General features: G+C 44.0%; 1 protein-coding gene across 1 annotated transcript in view; it reads left to right on the forward strand.

Annotated features, from left to right (window-relative positions):
- The window catches only part of LOC126236277 (uncharacterized), a 120407-nt gene that overhangs the window by 43161 nt on the left and 58194 nt on the right, over positions 1-19052 (forward strand). The gene's annotated exons all lie outside the window — the stretch shown is intronic.

Consider the following 19052-nt stretch of genomic DNA (forward strand, 5'->3'; position numbering starts at 1 on the left):
AGAAAAGTATTCTCCTCTTCACTCCCAGAAGACAAAATTGGGAAATCTTCACAGAAATCTAAGTCTCACAAGGATAAGAAGGATAAGCTGAAAAGTAAACTACTTTCTGAGGCTTCAGATGTTCTGCTCTCCATCCCTGTAGCAGTCAAGCCTATGCATACGGATAATGGATGAGGCATTCAGGTGAACCACAAAGTGGTAGCGAAGTAATAACATCCATATTTTCCTTTCGCCACTCTCTCAGACCTGACTCCAACACTCCTTCAGTGGGATTACAATGACTACTATCGCCATTTGAATGAACTCTGTTATTTAATGGCTACTTACTCCGTAATTGGCATAGTGCTTCAGTAAACGCTGTTTATAGCAACACACGTCCCTGCTCGGGAAAGCTACAAACCTTACTGTACCAATTGCATTAATGTTGAGAGAGCATACGGTGGGGTCTGTAACCTCATACGCTCTTATATTCTCACTGAGCAGGTGCCCCGTATCATTGCACTAGATCCCGTGGCTGTTAGTATCTACCTGTCAGTTTGGAAGACAGTATGTAATGTTTATCTATCCCCAGGTAGAACTTTCCATTATCACGAACTGTTTGAGTTAGTGACACAGCTCCCTGCCTCCTTCCTCTTATTGGAGGACTTAATGCCCATAAAATCCTCTGTGGGGCGGCGACACAATGTCTCACAGAGCAGATTACTAGAATACCTCCTTTCAGAATTGGACATCTGCGTACTCAACACTGGAGCTGCAGCCCAATTCAGTATGGCCCACAGAACATTTTCAGCTTTTGATTTCCAGTTTGCAGCCAGAGTATCTTAACCTTGATTCAGTGGCATGTTCATAGTGATCTTTGTGACAGTGACCATTTTCCTGTTGTTCTCTCCCTCTCCGCTCACAGACATCTTGAACGTGCTCCATGTTGATTGCTTCAGAAAGCTGATTGGCAGGTTTTCTCCTCTACAGCCACTTTTGCAGCCACTCATGCGATGGATATCGACAGATTGGTACAGGATATTAGAGATACTATCAGTCACGCTGCAGCAGCAACAATACCCTACTCCTCCGGCTCATTCCGAAGGCTGCTGGTGCCATGGTGGACTGGAGGTATAGCCACAGCTCTCAGGGAACACTGCAGGGCTCTTTAATAGCATAAGTGCCATCCCTCTATGGATAATTTAACAGCATTCAAGAGACTCCAGGTGAAAATGCAGTTTTTAATAAAGAAAAGGAAGCAGGAATGTCAGGAGTGATATGTATCATCTATGTGATAACAAATCCCATCGTCCCAAGTATGGGCTAAACTTAACCGCATTTACAGCCATCCAACCTCAACAACAGTTCCTGTCATCCTTGTCAATGGTAACTGATCCCACAGTACTTGCCAAATGTTTTGCAGTGCACTTTGCTGAAGTGTCTGCTTGCAATAATTACCATCCTCATTTCCTGACCCAGAAACACCTTATTGATTGCCGCCCGCTATCTTTCCATGCACACAGCTCTCTTTCATATAATGTCCTTTCACAGTGCTTTGGAAGAGTGTCAAGATACGGCTCCTGGACCTGACAAAATCCACAACCAAATTCTGTAATATCTTTGTGCTGATAGTATGAAATGTATTTTGCAGCTTTTTAATCAAATTTGGCAGGATGGAGAATTTCCCTCTCAATGGCAGGAAGGTACTGTTATTCCTGTCCTGAAATGGGAAAGGTCCCACATATTTTAACTAACTACCAGACAACTTCTCTGATGAATGGGCTGTGTAAGCTATTCAAATGAATGCTCAACAGCTGTCTTTGTTGATGCCTTGAAGCTGGAGGGCATATATCACAATTTCAAAATGATTTTTGGGATTTCCGGTTTCCCATAGATCACCTGATTTGTTTGGAATCTGCAGTGCGCAATGCTTTCACATGTCACCAACATTTGATTGCTGTGTTCTTGGACCTACAGAAGGCATATGATACTACCTGATGATATCACATCCTATCTACACTGCATGAGTGGGGTTTCTGGGGCAGTTTACCCATTTTTATCCAGAATTTCCTATCTCTCCAACTTTTTCATGTCCGGATAGGTTTGACTGTCAGTAGGAAACTGGAGTCCCTCAGGGATCAGTTCTTAGTGTAATGCTGTTCACTATCGCCATCAATGAAATAATAAATTTAGTGGACCCACAGTCTCTCCATCACTATGCACGAATGATTTTTGCCTGTACTGTGTGTCTGCATCACTGCGCACTGCTGAGTGCCGGCTTCAGGGGGTTGTCTGGAGAGTTCATGACTGGGCCCTGAATCATGGCTATAAATTTTCTCCTGCAAAATCATGAGTATGTATTTTTTCTGACTCTGGACTGTGCATCCACACCCAGAAATTTATCTTGGTGACCTGTTACTTGAAGTCGTCGAAACTTTTCAGTTGTTAGGTATTTTATTTGATAACAAACTAACTTGGCTGCCACATGTCTGATGGCTCGAGGCAGCTTGCATGGAGAGGCTGAATGCTTTCCAGATTCGTAAGTCACTCCTTGTGGGTTGCAGATTGCTTTGTTCTTCTGAGACTTTACAAAGTGTTGATTTTATCCCACTAGGACTATGGGTCAGCAGCACCATCTGTACCGAGCTTGCTGGACCCTGTTCACCATACTGGTGTGGGTTGGCAATGTGGCCCTTCAGTATGAGCCTTGTTGACAGCCTCCTGGTGGAACCTGGTGTCCCACTACTGTGTGTTAGATGACAACAGATTCTGGCAAGTTACGTGGTCACAATCTGTCAGATGCCTACTCACCCATGTCACTCAACTCTGTTCCACAACCAATGGTTCAGACTGCTCATCGCCCAAAAGTTGGTAGACCAGCTGGAATCCGACTCAATATTCTACTCAAGGACCTCCAACAGCCTCCTGTGTGTTCCTAGAGCTCCCTCTTGACACCCCCCCCCCCCCTTCTCCATGGTCTGTACTCTGTCCTGTGATATGAGTGTACATCTGTTGTGAACCTATAAAGGATGTTGATGCTACCCTTCTCTGACTCTTGCTTCTCTTGGTCCTCCACGATTATTTTAATTCAGTATGCATATACACAGACAGATCAAAAGTCAATGACGGGGTCGGTTACGCTTTTGCACAGGCAGGAGGACATGAGAAGCTCTCTCTGCTGTGTTGGTTGCCATATCTCAGGCTTTGTGGTACATCAAACCCCAGGCCATGATCTGTAGTGGTTCCATGAGTTGCTTAAAAGGTGTAACCATGTGCAGTCCTAAAAATCATTTGGTCACCAACATCCAGGACCAACTGGTTGATCTGTACAGCTCTGGAAACTCAGTGACCTTCATCTGGACAATGATCCACATACGCATTCCAGGGAATGAACTCACCAACCATTTAGCTAAAGACGCAACTCCAGTAGATCAATTTGACGTCAGGGCAGTGGCGTATGATTACAACTTTGACGCAATATTTTGAGGCTATGGAAATTGGAATGGCAGACTATTATGACCCAAAACAAGTTAAGAATGATGAAAGGGTCCAGTAAGGTGCGAGATACATCTTTCCAGGGCTCTCAGAAAGAAACCATTGTGTTGGCTGACTACACATTGGCCACATGACTCACCCACGAGTTTCTTCTGCATCACAAGGCTCCTCCTCACTGCAGCTGCAGTAGTCTACTGACAATAGCGCACGGTCTTGTTGAGTGCGCCGTGCTGGCCGATCTGTGGCACACACTCAGCTTGCCTACTTCACTGCCTCAGATGCTTGCGGATGACAAGGCAACCACTACCAAAGTGTTGCGTTTCCTGAGGAAAAGCAGACTTTACACTAAACTATAATGCTCTTGTACGTCCAGTGTTAGGGATTGTTTTGTGTGTGTGTGTGTGTGGGGGGGGGGGGGGGGAGGGGGGGGAGAGGAAGCCTCCCCTTGGCAGGTTGCCCCCATGCGACCTCAGGTTACTTTCTTACCCCTAGGGAGCAACCTCTGCGACATCTGCAACTCCCCCCCCCCCCCCCTCCCTCCAAGTTTTATAAGGCTTGCTCAGGCAAGCATGATTCTGTTTGGCTCAACATTTTTTTTGCCCAAGTGGTTCATGGGATCCATATGGAGCGACCTAAATTGACATCTACTCGTGATGGGATGGGTGTACCATCAGGTAGTACCTACATCCACCCAAGAAAGAGAGAGCTCGGTTGTTCAGTCCATCTGAGAGGAAGTTTCGGAATTATAGTAACAGGGCACAAGTCTGCCATAACATTTTCATTGTAATCAAGAGAGCAGAGGAAGCCTTTAAGATGGTCTTCCCTTTCTATATTCACTAGGCATTGGAGGGTATTGCTGGATCCTCAAAAAGTGTGAAACGACTTTATAGTGGAACACTTGTAGCTGAAACTGCCAAGTCAGACCAAGTACAGAGATGCCAGTTGCTATGAATCAATCATTATATTTCTTCAGTAATTATGAGTTTACGAATGACATGGCAAAAATTAACAATTTTTTCCAATTTTTATTGATTTGTAGGTGTAAGTTTATAAAGTGCTCAAAAGGAAGCACAAGAGAAAATCGTTCCTTACAACTTGAATTCTCAACGGTATTTCTTTTCGCATTTTTCTTAAACAGTTGTTATACTTGTCCTTCCCTGCCCCTCATAGAATTTTGATTAGACCGAATACCATATATGGTATGAAGTATATCTTGTGCAGTTGTTCTTTGCTAGTCACATGATGACTCTTCCTGATGAGCTCCTGCGCAGGTGTCTGTTTTGTTGTGATGAAAAGTTGGAGTGAAATTCTGTTTAATGAGTAATGTGTATGTGTCTGACATATTAACAAGCGTTTATTGCATTTATCATAAACGAATTAACATAGAATGCTCTTGTAATGCATACTGACTGTGCATTGGGGAAATAAGTTCAGAAGATTTTGAGATAAACAATGAAGCAATTCTGGTTCAGCAAAATGTGTATGATGACAGTACCAGGACTAGTGACACTGTTAAGAAACCAGGAATTGTTAGAAAATTTAAGGAGGAATACTCAAATATGGCAGAATTTGCTATGAAATTTCAAAACTCACCGATGCTTTAGGAATAGGAAAGTACTCTTTACTGAGTAAACTAATGACAGGTGTTCTTCTGGTACCTCATAGTAATTCCACAGTGGGAAGAGTTTTTAGTTTGAAAAGAAAGAACAAGACAGAATTTCGTACCAGTGTGAAATTGCACTGTTAATTGCTCTGTTACTGCTGAAGATGCATATGATTTCAGTTCAGAAAGCATGTCACCAGTGTACTTTTAAAAAACAGGAGCTGCTAGCTGCTAAGGCGGCAACTAAAGTATCCCATCATAAAAAATAAATAAGTAAATAAAAAAAGATTCTTCAGCTTCTACTTCAGAGATGTAGTGTAGATCAGAGATGACATCAAACTCTAATAGCTCTGTATATGTCATTCTTTCAATATACTGCATTTGTTTCAAGTGTGTGTTGGTTTTTCAGTAATGATTTGGTGACTACACTGTTGTGGCTGAGTTGTATAACAGGTGTTGTTAACTTCAGTAGAGGCACCGTTACCTGCTGCGATATAATGGAGATGGCCCCTGGGGAGTTACATGGAGAATGGAAAAATATGGGTGTCATGGAAGTGCAGAACTGTATGAGGCAAGTCAGTGGCACATTGGAAAAAACTGCAACATTTATTCTATTGTTCAACACTCCAGAATTACCTGAACATATTCTTGCAGGCTATGTCCGTATTAAGATTTGACCATTTGTTCCCAGTCCAGTGCAACGCTTTCAAATATCAAATTAACAGGAGGGCTATGTGTGGAAATTGTGGAGGCTCAGTTCACAAATCAGGTGATTCTTTTACACTTCCTCCAAAGTGTCTAAACTGCTTTAGGGATCTCACAGTGTGGAGCAGCCATTGTGGAGTTTATAACAAGGAAAGGAATATTTGGGAGTTGAAAGTTGTGTGACTCATATCGTATGGTGAAGCTACAAAAGCTTTCAAAGCTATGCAACCTCTGGTGGCTGCTACTTCTTGTGCATTGGCCCTTAAGATGGTGGTGACCAAGTGTGATGCCTCCATACAAATCCAGACCACAGATTCAAGTACAAGTTCATGCACTTGTCAGTGTACTTGTTGGGGAGAAGCTACACTTGAACCCAAAATAATTTGGAAGCCATGGATTATGAACTTGAAATCTCAGCCACGTACTGCTTGCACACCATCAGAAGTCCGCTAAGCCGTCCTCTCTGCTTGTAAAAGCAACTCCTCCCATAAGTAAGGAGAAACATCACACAAAAAATCATTCGAAATCAAAGCTCGACCGTCAGATTGGTGAGCACTCTCCCTCTCAGATGGAGATTTTCTGTTGAGGATATTGATATCCACATGGAGGAACTGGAGAACCAGGTACCATTTAACATTCTCCTGACCTCTTGGGTAAATCACCGCCGCCAAGGGTAAAGGACAAGGACAACCATCTCTAATCAGTGGCTCCCTTAGGGACTTCTGTGTTGCAGTGGAGCTTAAATGAATAAATATTGCATTTGGAAGAATGAAAGTTCTTGGCCCATGAGAGACTGTTATGCTTCTAGAATGAGATTTTCACTCTGCAGCGGAGTGTGCGCCGATATGAAACTTCCTGGCAGGTTGAAACTGTGTGCCAGACCGAGACTCGAACTCGGGACCATTACCTTTCGTGGGCAAGTGCTCTAACAACTGAGCTACCCAAGCACGACTCATGACCCGTCATCACAGAGTCAATTCTACCAGTTGCTCGTCTCCTCCTTTCCAAGCTTCACAGAAGCTCTTCCATGAACCTTGCAGAACTAGCACTCCTGGAAGAAAGGATATTGTGGAGATATGGCTTAGCCACAGCCTGGGGATGTTTCCAGAATGAGATTTTCTCTCTGCAGCGGAGTATGCACTGATATGAAACTTCCTGGCAGATTAAAACTGTGTGCCGGACTGAGACTCGAACTCAGATCCCACTGCAGAGTGAAAATCTTCTTCTGAAAACATACATCACATTTTTCTCAGTACACAGAAATCTTTTGACATAAAAGTAGCTTTGAGTGTATCATAAGGAAGTGTTAGGGTTGATGCTTGGTGCAGGGATTGTTAGTTGGCCCTCAACATAAGCAAATGTAACATATAGCACATAAACAGCAGAGAGGCACCCTATTTTATGATTACACAATAGCAGAACAATCATTGGGAGCAGTTACATCATGAAATGTCAGGGAGAATGTCTGTGGAGTGATTTAAAATGGAACAACAACATAAAACTAATTGTAGGTAAGGCAGATCCCAAACTGACAGTGGATTGCCAAAATGACAATCAGATTTGTTGGAAGAATTCTTATGAAGTGGAGTCCACCCACAAAGAAGGTAATTTACAAAACCATCGTTCTATCAATAATTAAATAGTGGTCATCAGTCTGTTAGCCATCATGTTTAGAAGTAATAGAAGAAATACAAGAAATACTAAAGACTCAAAGAGGAAGTGCGTATTTCATTACAGGTTTGTTTAGTTTGTATGAAAACACCACAGACATGCTCAGCCATCTTTAGTGGTAGATGCTATTGGGGGGGGGGGGGGGGGCAGTGTGCACCATGGCGTGGTTTATTGTTAAAATTCTAAGAATGTATGTTCCTGGAAGAATCAACCAGTATACTGTTTCCTCATATGTCCACAAAAAGATTATGAAGATAACTTTAGAGAATCTTGAGCTCACATGGGGGCTTGCCAACAGTCATTCTTTCCTCAGACCATTCATGACTGCAACAAGTAAACGAGGAAATGACAGTGGTACCGTACACCACACATCAAAGATGGCTTGTGGAGTGTAGATGTAGATTATGTTGGGAAGTGAGTTGGCAGGGGGAGATAGAAAAGAGGAAGAGGGAGATGGCGAAGAGGAGTGCGGAAAGTAAAGGTGTAAGTGAGTGAGGGGGTTAGCAGAGTCTGAGGCCTGAAGGAATATAGGGTTGAGTAATATCCCTTATCTGCATAATTTAGAGATGTTCTGTTGGGGGAGGGGAGAGGGGATTCATACAGATGGCTTGGATTGTGGAGCAAACATTGAAATCAAGCGTGTTGTGCTCAGCAATGTGTTCTGCCACTCGGTGATCAACTCTTCTTGTAGCCTCAGTGTGGCAGTGGTTGTTAATATGCGTGGATAGCTGGTTGAAGGTCATGCCCATTTAAGAGGCTATGCAGAAGTCACGATAACTGATGTGACTGCTTTCACAAAAGGCCCTACCTCTTACAGGATACATTTCAGACATGATATAACCAATGGGCCAATATTAGTTGCCAAAGACTGAGAATTCAGTGTCAGACTGACAGCATCTTATGAGAAAGTTGCAACTCAGCATTCAATCAAAATAAAAAGAGGTTTCCTGCTTCATGGTGAGATGTTCTTGCACTGAGAGTCTGTGCATAGAAGATAAAGTGAAATCCAACATCTGAACATTATGAGGTACACAGAAAACTGCTGAACAAAATGAAACTTAATGTTTGCAACAAGAAAATCAGCATGCACTTTCTGTTATATGCAATGAATCGAATCCTGCAGCACTGTGGCAGAAAACAGCATGTCTTCGTGATTGTATTCAAGTCCTGTGTTTCATGCTTCTACATATGAATTAAATGAATTTTTCAATATCAGTCAAGTTTCATGTTGATATAAATTATGAGCCACAAAGTGGCACTTTCATGACAGATCTGTTTTTTGTACAACATGATTATGCATCCACACTGTGAGGCACGAGCATGAGAATCTCTAGTGGGGCTTTAGATAATGATAGAACAAGCATAGCTAGGACTGAAAATGTCACCATAGTTGTTGTACAAGTTATTGGATGCAAAATTTTTCTGTAGTTAATGATACACCTCCTACTGAGTTCAAATGTCTTAATTAATCAAATACTCAAGAATGACATCTGAGAGTTACCATGTGAAAATAGCCCACCAACTCTATTGGGACAGCTGATAGTTTTAAAACTGATTGACCAGTTATGTTTTTTTAGTCTAGTGGCCAAATCAACTATGTGAGTGGTAGTCTGCTTGGGTTTGCTGCCAAATCCTAAAATCGACAAGGCGTAAAATTTGGACAGTTTTTCTGTCTGCAATCTTCAGGAGAGATGCTGCTGCCAAGACCAGAAAGCTGTGTCCACCCATAGCAGAACACTGGTATCAACAATCTATCACCCCCAAAAGATTATCCCCAAACACTTGGGCCGGCAGCACCAAAGAATGTTGTGCTTTGATTTGGGAAAATGGGGATTCCACATCTTGCCTCTATTATTCAAGTTGTCTGCCAGCCTAATTTTCATTTATTCCTTATAAACACTGACCCAAAAACTATCAGTTTCATGAAAGTTTATCCCTCATTTAAACAATATTCTGTTACCACTGTTTCAGGTAAGCCTTTCCACATTGACACACAATTTTATGTATGCCAGGCTTCCAAAGCCCCATCGCTTTCAACCTCCATGGTAAATTTGATGCTGGGATGAAGACACTTGAAGTGGACCCAAGTGTAAACACCACAACTTCAATTCTGTGGTTTTTATTGAAAGGCTGAAATCTTTGAGGCTGAATCCTTTGGATTTATATGTGAGTTTTGATGTGGTACATCTGTTTGCAAGGGTCCTGTAGTCCTTTACCACCCATAATTGCCAACTTGTATATGGAGGACTTTGAGGATAGGGTACTGAGGACTGGTTTTCCATCCAACGTGCACCTGGAAATATGTTGGCAACACCTTTCTTGTCTGGCCTGAGGATATAATGTTCTCAACTGATCTTTCAAACACTTTAGCTGTCTCCATCTTAGTATTAAATTTATCATGGAGAATGGAAGAGACAGGAATCTTCCAGTTTTGGAGGTAATGGTTTACAAAATACATAATTGTTCTGTGGGCTCGCACAGTTCAGGAAAGGTGTGTGGAACATTGCTGTAATATGAGGCTACAACCACCTTAAAAATCAGCAGTAGTAGAACATTGTTTCAATGAGGGATGTGGAAGGAGATTGAATGAGACTCCAATAATTGTTGGTATGTCAGATTTTTGAGTCAGTGCTTATAAGGAATCCATTTAATTATATGGCAGACAACTTGGTTAATAGAAACAAGGGTTTTCCTCTTAGCATAATGTGAAATTTTGTATTATCTCTAATCAAAGCACAACATTCTTTGCCCCCCAGGGAGCTAGCTGCTGTTTGGCAGGTTCGTGCTTGGCTACCACAGAGTCCCAGCTTTTGCAGCATTTTTTCCCTTCCATGCTGCATGTCTGTCCTCTTGCTGTTCTTTTCCCCTCCCTTGGGGAACATGTCTGGGCCGTTTTTAGAAATGTATTCTGCATTTTCGGTATGCAATTTCAGAATACTCTCAATTGTTTTTTGTTACTTTTTTCTTTCTTTGTTCACCTTCTCCTATCCTTTTCCGCTTCAGTGTTTGAGGTTCCTCTTTTTCTTCTCCCTCCCTGTGCACACCTGAAGGCTGACCCGTGCACATCTGATGTGTAACAGGTGACTGGGTAACTCATAATTCCCAGCCCCAGGTGTCGACGGATAGTGTTCGCTCAAAATACAACAGGGAATAACAATATTAATGTGCTAATAGTAAACTGCAGGAGCGTCTATAGAAAGGTCCCAGAACTGCTCTCATTAATAAACGGTCACAATGCCCATATAGTACTAGGGACAGAAAGTTGGCTCAAACCAGACGTAAACAGTAATGAAATCCTAAACTCAGATTGGAATGTATACCGCAGAGACAGGCTGGACAGTGAAGGGGGAGGCATGTTTATAGTGATAAGAAGTGCAATAGTATTGAAGGAAATTGGCGGAGATCCAAAATGTGAAATAATTTGGGTGAAGGTCATGGTTAATGCAGGCTCAGACATGGTAATTGGATGTCTTTATAGGCCCCCTGGCTCAGCAGCTGTTGTGGCTGAGCACCTGAGGGATAATTTGGAAAATATTTCGAGTAGATTTCCCCACCATGTTATAGTTCTGGGTGGAGATTTTAGTTTGCCAGATATAGACTGGGAGACTCAAACGTTCATAACGGGTGGCAGGGACAAAGAATCCAGTGAAATTTTCTTAAGTACTTTATCTGAAAACTATCTTGAGCAATTGAACAGAGAACCGACTCGTGGCGATAACATACTAGACCTTCTGGTGACAAACAGACCCGAACTATTTGAAGCAGTTAACGCAGAACAGGGAATCAGCGATCATAAAGCGGTTACTGCATCCATGACTTCAGCCGTAAATAGAAATATTAAAAAAGGTAGGAAGATTTTTCTGTTTAGCAAAAGTGACAAAAAGCAGATTACAGAGTACCTGACGGCTCAACACAAAAGTTTTGTCTCAACTACGGATAGTGTTGAGGATCAGTGGACAAAGTTCAAAACCATCATACAATATGCGTTAGATGAGTATGTGCCAAGCAAGATCGTAAGAGATGGAAAGGAGCCACCGTGGTACAACAACCGAGTTAGAAAACTGCTGTGGAAGCAAAGGGATCTTCACAGCAAACATAAACATAGCCAAAGCCTTGCAGACAAACAAAAATTACGCGAAGCGAAATGTAGTGTGAGGAGGGCTATGCGAGAGGCGTTCAATGAATTTGAAACTAAAGTTCTATGTACTGACTTGGTAGAAAATCCTAAAAAATTTTGGTCTTATGTCAAAGCGGTAGGTGGATCAAAACAAAATGTCCAGACACTCTGTGACCAAAATGGTACTGAAACAGAGGATGACAGACTAAAGGCCGAAATACTAAATGTCTTTTTCCAAACCTGTTTCACAGAGGAAGACTGCACTGTAGTTCCTTCTCTAGATTGTCGCACAGATGACAAAATGGTAGATATCGAAATAGACGACAGAGGGATAGAGAAACAATTAAAATCACTCAAAAGAGGAAAGGCTGCTGGACCTGATGGGATACCAGTTCGATTTTACACAGAGTACGCGAAGGAACTTGCCCCCCTTCTTGCAGCAGTGTACTGTAGGTCTCTAGAAGAGCGTAGCATTCCAAAGGATTGGAAAAGGGCACAGGTCATCCCCGTTTTCAAGAAGGGGCGTCGAACAGATGTGCAGAACTATAGACCTATATCTCTAACGTCGATCAGTTGTAGAATTTTGCAACACATATTATGTTCGAGTATAATGACTTTTCTGGAGACTAGAAATCTACTCGGTAGGAATCAGCATGGGTTTCGAAAAAGACGATTGTGTGAAACCCAGCTCGTGCTATTCGTCCACGAGACTCAGAGGGCCATAGACATGGGTTCACAGGTAGATGCCGTGTTTCTTGACTTCCGCAAGGCGTTCGATACAGTTCCCCACAGTCGTTTAATGAACAAAGTAAGAGCATATGGACTATCAGACCAGTTGTGTGATTGGATTGAAGAGTTCCTAGATAACAGAACGCAGCATGTCATTCTCAATGGAGAGAAGTCTTCCGAAGTAAGATTGATTTCAGGTGTGCCGCAGGGGAGTGTCGTAGGACTGTTGCTATTCACGATATACATAAATGACCTTGTAGATGACATCGGAAGTTCACTGAGGCTTTTTGCGGATGATGCTGTGGTATATCGAGAGGTTGTAACAATGGGAAATTGTACTGAAATGCAGGAGGATCTGCAGCGAATTGACACATGGTGCAGGTTATGGCAATTTAATCTCAATGTAGACAAGTGTAATGTGCTGCGAATACATAGAAAGATAGATCCCTTATCATTTAGCTACAGAAAAACAGGTCAGCAACTGGAAGCAGTTAATTCCATAAATTATCTGGGAGTAGGCATTAGGAGTGATTTAAAATGGAATGATCATATAAAGTTGATCGTTGGTAAAGCAGATTCATTGGAAGAATCCCAAGGAAATGCAATCCGAAAACAAAGGAAGTAGGTTACAGAACGCTTGTTCGCCCACTGCTAGAATACTGCTCAGCAGTGTGGGATCCGTACCAGATAGGGTTGATAGAAGAGATAGAGAAGATCCAATGGAGAGCAGCACGCTTCGTTACAGGTTCATTTAGTAATCGCGAAAGCATTAAGGAGATGATAGATAAACTCCAGTGGAAGACTCTGCAGGAGAGACGCTCAGTAGCTCGATACGGGCTTTTGTTGAAGTTTCGAGAACATACCTTCACTGAAGAGTCAAGCAGTATATTGCTCCCTCCTATGTATATCTCCCGAAGAGACCATGAGGATAAAATCAGAGAGATTAGAGCCCACACAGAAGCATACCGACAATCCTTTCCACGAACAATACGAGACTGGAATAGAATGGAGAAGCGATAGAGGTACTCAAGGTACCCTCCGTCACACACCGTTAGGTGGCTTGCGGAGTATGGATGTAGATGTAGATGTAGATGTACTCTCTGGTATAGGCCACGCCCAGGGAAGGGTGATTGCCTGATTCCAAATTGCTGATTAGTCCCTCTGTCAGGTGTTCGGGAGGTATGACCTGAGGTGTGATCAACCACCTAAGGCGGGTGTACCCCCTAATGAAGTGGGTCCCCTGTTGGAAGGAGTGCGCCATCAGAGATGCTGGCAATCATGGGCATTTTTTCACAATGAGCCAATCATCTTCACAGTCAATGGCTGCGAAACGTAAACGGAATGAGGCTAGCGATTCTAAGACCTACCCAGCTGCACTATGGATCTTTGTGTTTTCACATACTGAAGACAGTCAGTCCTTTGCTATGGTAATCTGTTTATTATTCAGAAAGGTGTTGATGCAATTGCTGGCCCTGTGAAATCCTGCTCTTGTTTACACAATGGCACTTTGTTTTTGGAGACTACTTCTGATTCTCAAGCACAACTGCTTGCAGCTTCACTCCTCTATAGCTATCCTGTTCATGTCGGGACCCATCAAATGCTGAATTCTTTCTGCGGTGTTATTTACACTAGGCTGCTCGATGGTCTGACTGAGGCAGAAATCCAAACATACCTCTCTGAGTAGGGTGTCATTGCAGTCCATTGGGTGATGAAAAAAATAGGTGCCTCTTTAGTGTCCACATGCCCTCTCTTTCTCACTTTGGATAGTCTGGTTCTTCCATCAAATATCAAAGCAGGTTATAAAGTTTCCAGAATGAGATTTTCACTCTGCAGCGGAGTGTGTGCTGATATGAAACTTCCTGGCAGATTAAAACTGTGTGCCTGACCGAGACTCGAACTTGGGACCGTTACCTTTCGCGGGCAAGTGCTCTATCATCTGAGCTATCGAAGAACGACTCACGCCCGGTCCTCACAGCTTTACTTCTGCCAGTATCTCGTCTCTTACCTTCCAAACTTTACAGAAGCTCTCCTGAGAACCTTGCAGAACTAGCACTCCTGAAAGAAAGGATACTGCGGGGACATGGCTTAGCCACAGCCTGGGGGATGTTTCCAGAATGAGAGTTCGAGTCTCGGTCGGGCAGACAGTTTTAATCTGCCGGGAAGTTTCATATCAGCACACACTCCGCTGCAGAGTGAAAATCTCATTCTGGAAACATCCCCCAGGCTGTGGCTAAGCCATGTCTCCGCAGTATCCTTTCTTTCAGAAGTGCTAGTTCTGCAACGTTCGCAGGAGAGCTTCTGTAAAGTTTGGAAGGTAGGAGACGAGATACTGGCAGAAGTAAAGCTGTGAGGACCAGGCGTGAGTCGTGCTTCGGTAGCTCAGATGGTTGAGCACTTGCCCACGAAAGGCAACGGTCTCGAGTTCGAGTCTTGGTCAGGCACTCAGTTTTAATCTGCCAGGAAATTTCATATCAGTGCACACTCTGCTGCAGAGTGAAAATCTCATTCTGGAAACATCCCCCAGGCTGTGGCTAAGCCATGTCTCTGCAGTACCCTTTCTTTCAGGAGTGCTAGTTCTGCAAGGTTCGCAGGAGAGCTTCTGTAAAGTTTGGAAGGTAGGAGACGAGATACTGGCAGAAGTAAAGCAGTGAGGACCGGTCGTGAGTCGTGCTTCGGTAGCTCAGATGGTAGAGCTCTTGCCCGCGAAAGGCAAAGGTCCCGAGTTCGAGTCTCGGTCGGGCACACAGTTTTAATCTGCCAGGAAGTTTCAGGTTATAAAGTTATCACAGTCAGACTGTATATTCCGAACTCGATGCGCTGCTGCCAGTGTCGTCATTACAACCACACTCGAGTGTCCTGTTGACACCCAGCCAAATGTGTAACTATGGTAGGGATGCTCACGAGGGCAGTTGTCTACCTCCTTCTCCCCGCTGCATCAACTGCATTGACGACTGTGCCACCTCCTACAGTAATAGTCCCATGTATCTCGATGAGTGGGCTGTCCAGGAGACATGGGTGAAGGAAAAAGTGCCTTACCCAGTCATTTGCAAGGTTGTTGGCTAGTTGGAAAACCTATGTTCTACTGTATGGCACCTACAATACTGTTCTTGCTGCATCTTGCTCCATGAAGGACATGGTCATGCAGACATGCGATCTCAGGCCCAGCACCACAGTTGTGAAATCACCCAGCATCATGGTAGTGTCCACGTATCCTCCTCCAGCTGTGCAGCATGCCAGCACTTTCGCCTCACAGGGGAAAGTTACCATCTACACAACTGGCATGCCAGAAAGGACAGAAGGAATACTCCCATGAGGACTTCCTATGCCTCTCCAGCCAACCAGCATATGAGTCTTCCTGTGCCAACTGTAAGGGCTCCAACAAGTCAAACAGAGCCAAATGGTCTTATCCTTTGCTGACTTGAAGATCCTCTTCGACGGTGTTGCCACGTAATTCTCTCGACTAGTCACCCTCCATGTCGCTGGTGTGTTCCACCAACCGTTTTTCTACCCTGGACTCTGCAGGCTGACAGAAGGAGAACACCGATGCTTCTGTCGACCTCGTGGAGCAGGATCCTCCTGCCTCTGTGCCCTGTAGCAGTGAGTCTTCGAAGGCTGGCACTCGGCAGCTGCTGAAGTGACATCCCTTCATTTTTTCCTAGTCATGATTCTACTCCAGTGGAACGATCGTGGTCTTCGATCCAACAAAGAAGATTTATGGCTGCTCTTAGACTCGCAGTGTCATCTTGTTCTCTGCCTTCAGGAAACAAAATTGTGTTCTCACAACTGCTTTGATCTCTCACATTTCTTCCCAGTCTGTTTTGACCTTTCTCCTGAGGAAGGCATTCCATCTCAGGGGGGAGTCATGCTGCTCATACAGGATGACGCACATAGTCAACCCGTCTCCTTGACTACCCACCTGAAAGCTGTTGCATTTCACCTTTTCCTTCCTCACTTGACCTTTTCCCTTTGTACCGTTTACATTCCTCCATCATTCGATGTCACCAGGGCAGACTTCCTCCAGCTTATTCGGGAAGTTAACTCACCCCTTTCTTCTGCCTGGTGACTTTAATACGCACTATCCTCTTTGGAGTTTACCCAGAACCTGTCCAAGAAGTGCCCTCATGGCTGACCTCAAGCAATTTAATGTCTTCTGCCTTAACACAGGAGCACGTGTGTTCTTTTCAGACTCCACGCACACCAACTCCCATTTGGACCTATCCTTCTGCACTGCCCAGCTTGCCCATCGTCTCGAGTAGTTTGATCTCTCTGACACATACTCGAGTGACCATTTCTCGTGGGCTTTACTCTTCCCTGGTGACTACGGAGATTACCTTACAAACGTTATCCTCACTGCTGCAGAACATTCCATTCCTCGCACTTCCTTTTTACCATGTTGTGTCCTGGTCTCTTTGTGGACTGAGGCATGCCGTGGTGCAATTCACACGCGGAGACATGCTCTCCATGTTTTTAAGTGTCATCCTACAATGGCAAACTTCATTCAATATAAGTTGTTGCATGCACAGTGTAGTTGCGTTCTTTGTGATAGTGAAAAAGCTAGCTGGTGTTTCATTCACTAGTTCTTTTAATAGTTCCACTCCCTCTTCCATCGTGTGGGCCAACCTCCAACGGCTCTCTGGGACCAAGATCCATTCCCCAATTTCTGGCCTGACAGTTGCAGACAATGTCTTCGTGGACCCTATTGCCATCTCCAAAATGTTGGACCGCTATTTTGTGGAGATTTCAAGCTCCTCTCACTATCATCCTGCCTTCCTCCATTGGAAACAAGCAGGGGATGTTTGAGTGATAACCTTCTATTTTCAGAATCATGAGTGCTACAATGCCACCTTAACTATGGGGGAGCCATATCATGCTCTCACTTCATCCTGATCCTCTGCCCCGGGGCCAGACGATGTTCACATTCAGATGTTGCAGCACCTTTCTATTGCGGGCAAGCACTTTCTCCTTCTTACATTCAATCACATCTGGGCAGAGGGCACGTTTCCCAGATGGTGTCGTGACTTCACTGTCATACCCATACCTAAGCCCAGTAAGGACAAACACCTTTCTTCTAGCTACCGACCCATTTCTCTCACCAGCTGTGTTTGCAAGGTGATGAAATGTATGATTCATGTCTGGCTGGTATGGTGGCTCGAGTCTTGCAATTTACTGATCACTGCACAGTGCGGATTTCAAGTGCGCCGTTCTGCAGTTGACCATCTCATCACTTTGTCCACCCATGTCATGAATGGTTTTCTGCGGAAATTCCAGACTGTGACTGTGTTTTTCGATTTGGAGAAAGCCTATGACACCTGCTGGATGACTGGTATCCTTCGTACACTCTACAAGGGGCCACCTACCCATTTCCTTCAGGAATTTTCAAAAGACCAAGTTTTCAAGGTATGTGTGGGTTGTGCCTTGTCGGATACCTATATCCAGGAATATGGTGTGCCTCAGGGTTCTGTTCTGATTGTCATCCTCTTTGCTATTGCCATTAACCAATGACCTGTCTCCCGCCAATCATCTCCAACTCCCTTTTTGTTGACAATTTTGCCATCTGTTGCAGTTCTCCATGGACGTGTCTCATTGAGCAGCATCTTCAGTGGTGTCTCAATTGTCTTTACTCATGGAGCATCGACAATGGCTTTCATTTTTCCACTGACAAAACCGTCTGTATGAATTTCTGGCGGTGCAATTGGTTTCTTCCATCGTCCTTATATCTTGGACCTGTTGCTCTTCCATTCATTGAAACTTTGAAGCTCCTGGGGCTCACGCTTGATAGGAAACTTTCTTGGTTCTCCCAGTGCCTTACCTGGCAGCCCACTGTGTGTGGTCCCTCAGTGTCCTATGTGTCCTCAGTGGTGCATCCTGGGGTGCAGATCGAACCGCCCTCTTCCCTTTGTACTGGTCCCTTGTCCGTTCGAAACTTGATTATGGGTGTTTCATTTGCGCATCTGCATGTGTGTCCCTCTTACGCCATCCCCATACTATCCACCATTGTAGCATCTATTTGGCCACTGGCGCCTTTTACACTGTCCCGGTTGAGCGTCTGTCTGCGGAATCTGCCGAACTACTGCTGTCCTACTGCCGTGAATTTCTCATCAGCATATATGCATACCATTCGTCTGCCACGTGTGGCCACGCATCGTATGCCTCCTTCTTCGATGGCTTCTTTGATTGCAAGTATGGGGTGCGTCCCTTTTCTCTGTTACCTCCTGGAATTTGCTTTTGGCTCTTGCTCCAACAGCATAACTTCAAGCTACCTGCAACTTTGCATGTTATCATCATTGTATTGACCTGCTCAGCAAATCTCTGCTCCACTGTCTTCTTTCTGTCCAACTATGAACTAATATCGACCCATCGTCAATGCGCTCTCTCCCCCTCCCTCCCCTCCCCTCTCCTCCCCTCCCCTCCCCTGCACCTCCACCTCCCCCTCTGCCTCTCCCCCTCCCCCTTTTTAATACTATTTATTAAATTATGACAGCTGAATCTTCCTGTAACTTTTTTAAGTACAGTTGCGAGTGGTCACATGTTGACATCATCTTCATGATCATATAATGTAGCACTCATTCTATTTATGTGTGCATTTATCGTATGAAAAGACTGAGCCTTTGTGCCCTCTGTTACATCTAACCAGACATCTTAATGTGTAAGCATTATGATTTGTGTGGTACATGAGCAATAGATAACAACAACAACAACAACAACAACAACAACGATGATGATGATGATGATGATGATGATAGTAGTAGTTGT

Source organism: Schistocerca nitens, chromosome 2, assembly GCF_023898315.1.
Source record: "Schistocerca nitens isolate TAMUIC-IGC-003100 chromosome 2, iqSchNite1.1, whole genome shotgun sequence".
Taxonomy (NCBI): Eukaryota; Metazoa; Arthropoda; class Insecta; order Orthoptera; family Acrididae; genus Schistocerca; species Schistocerca nitens.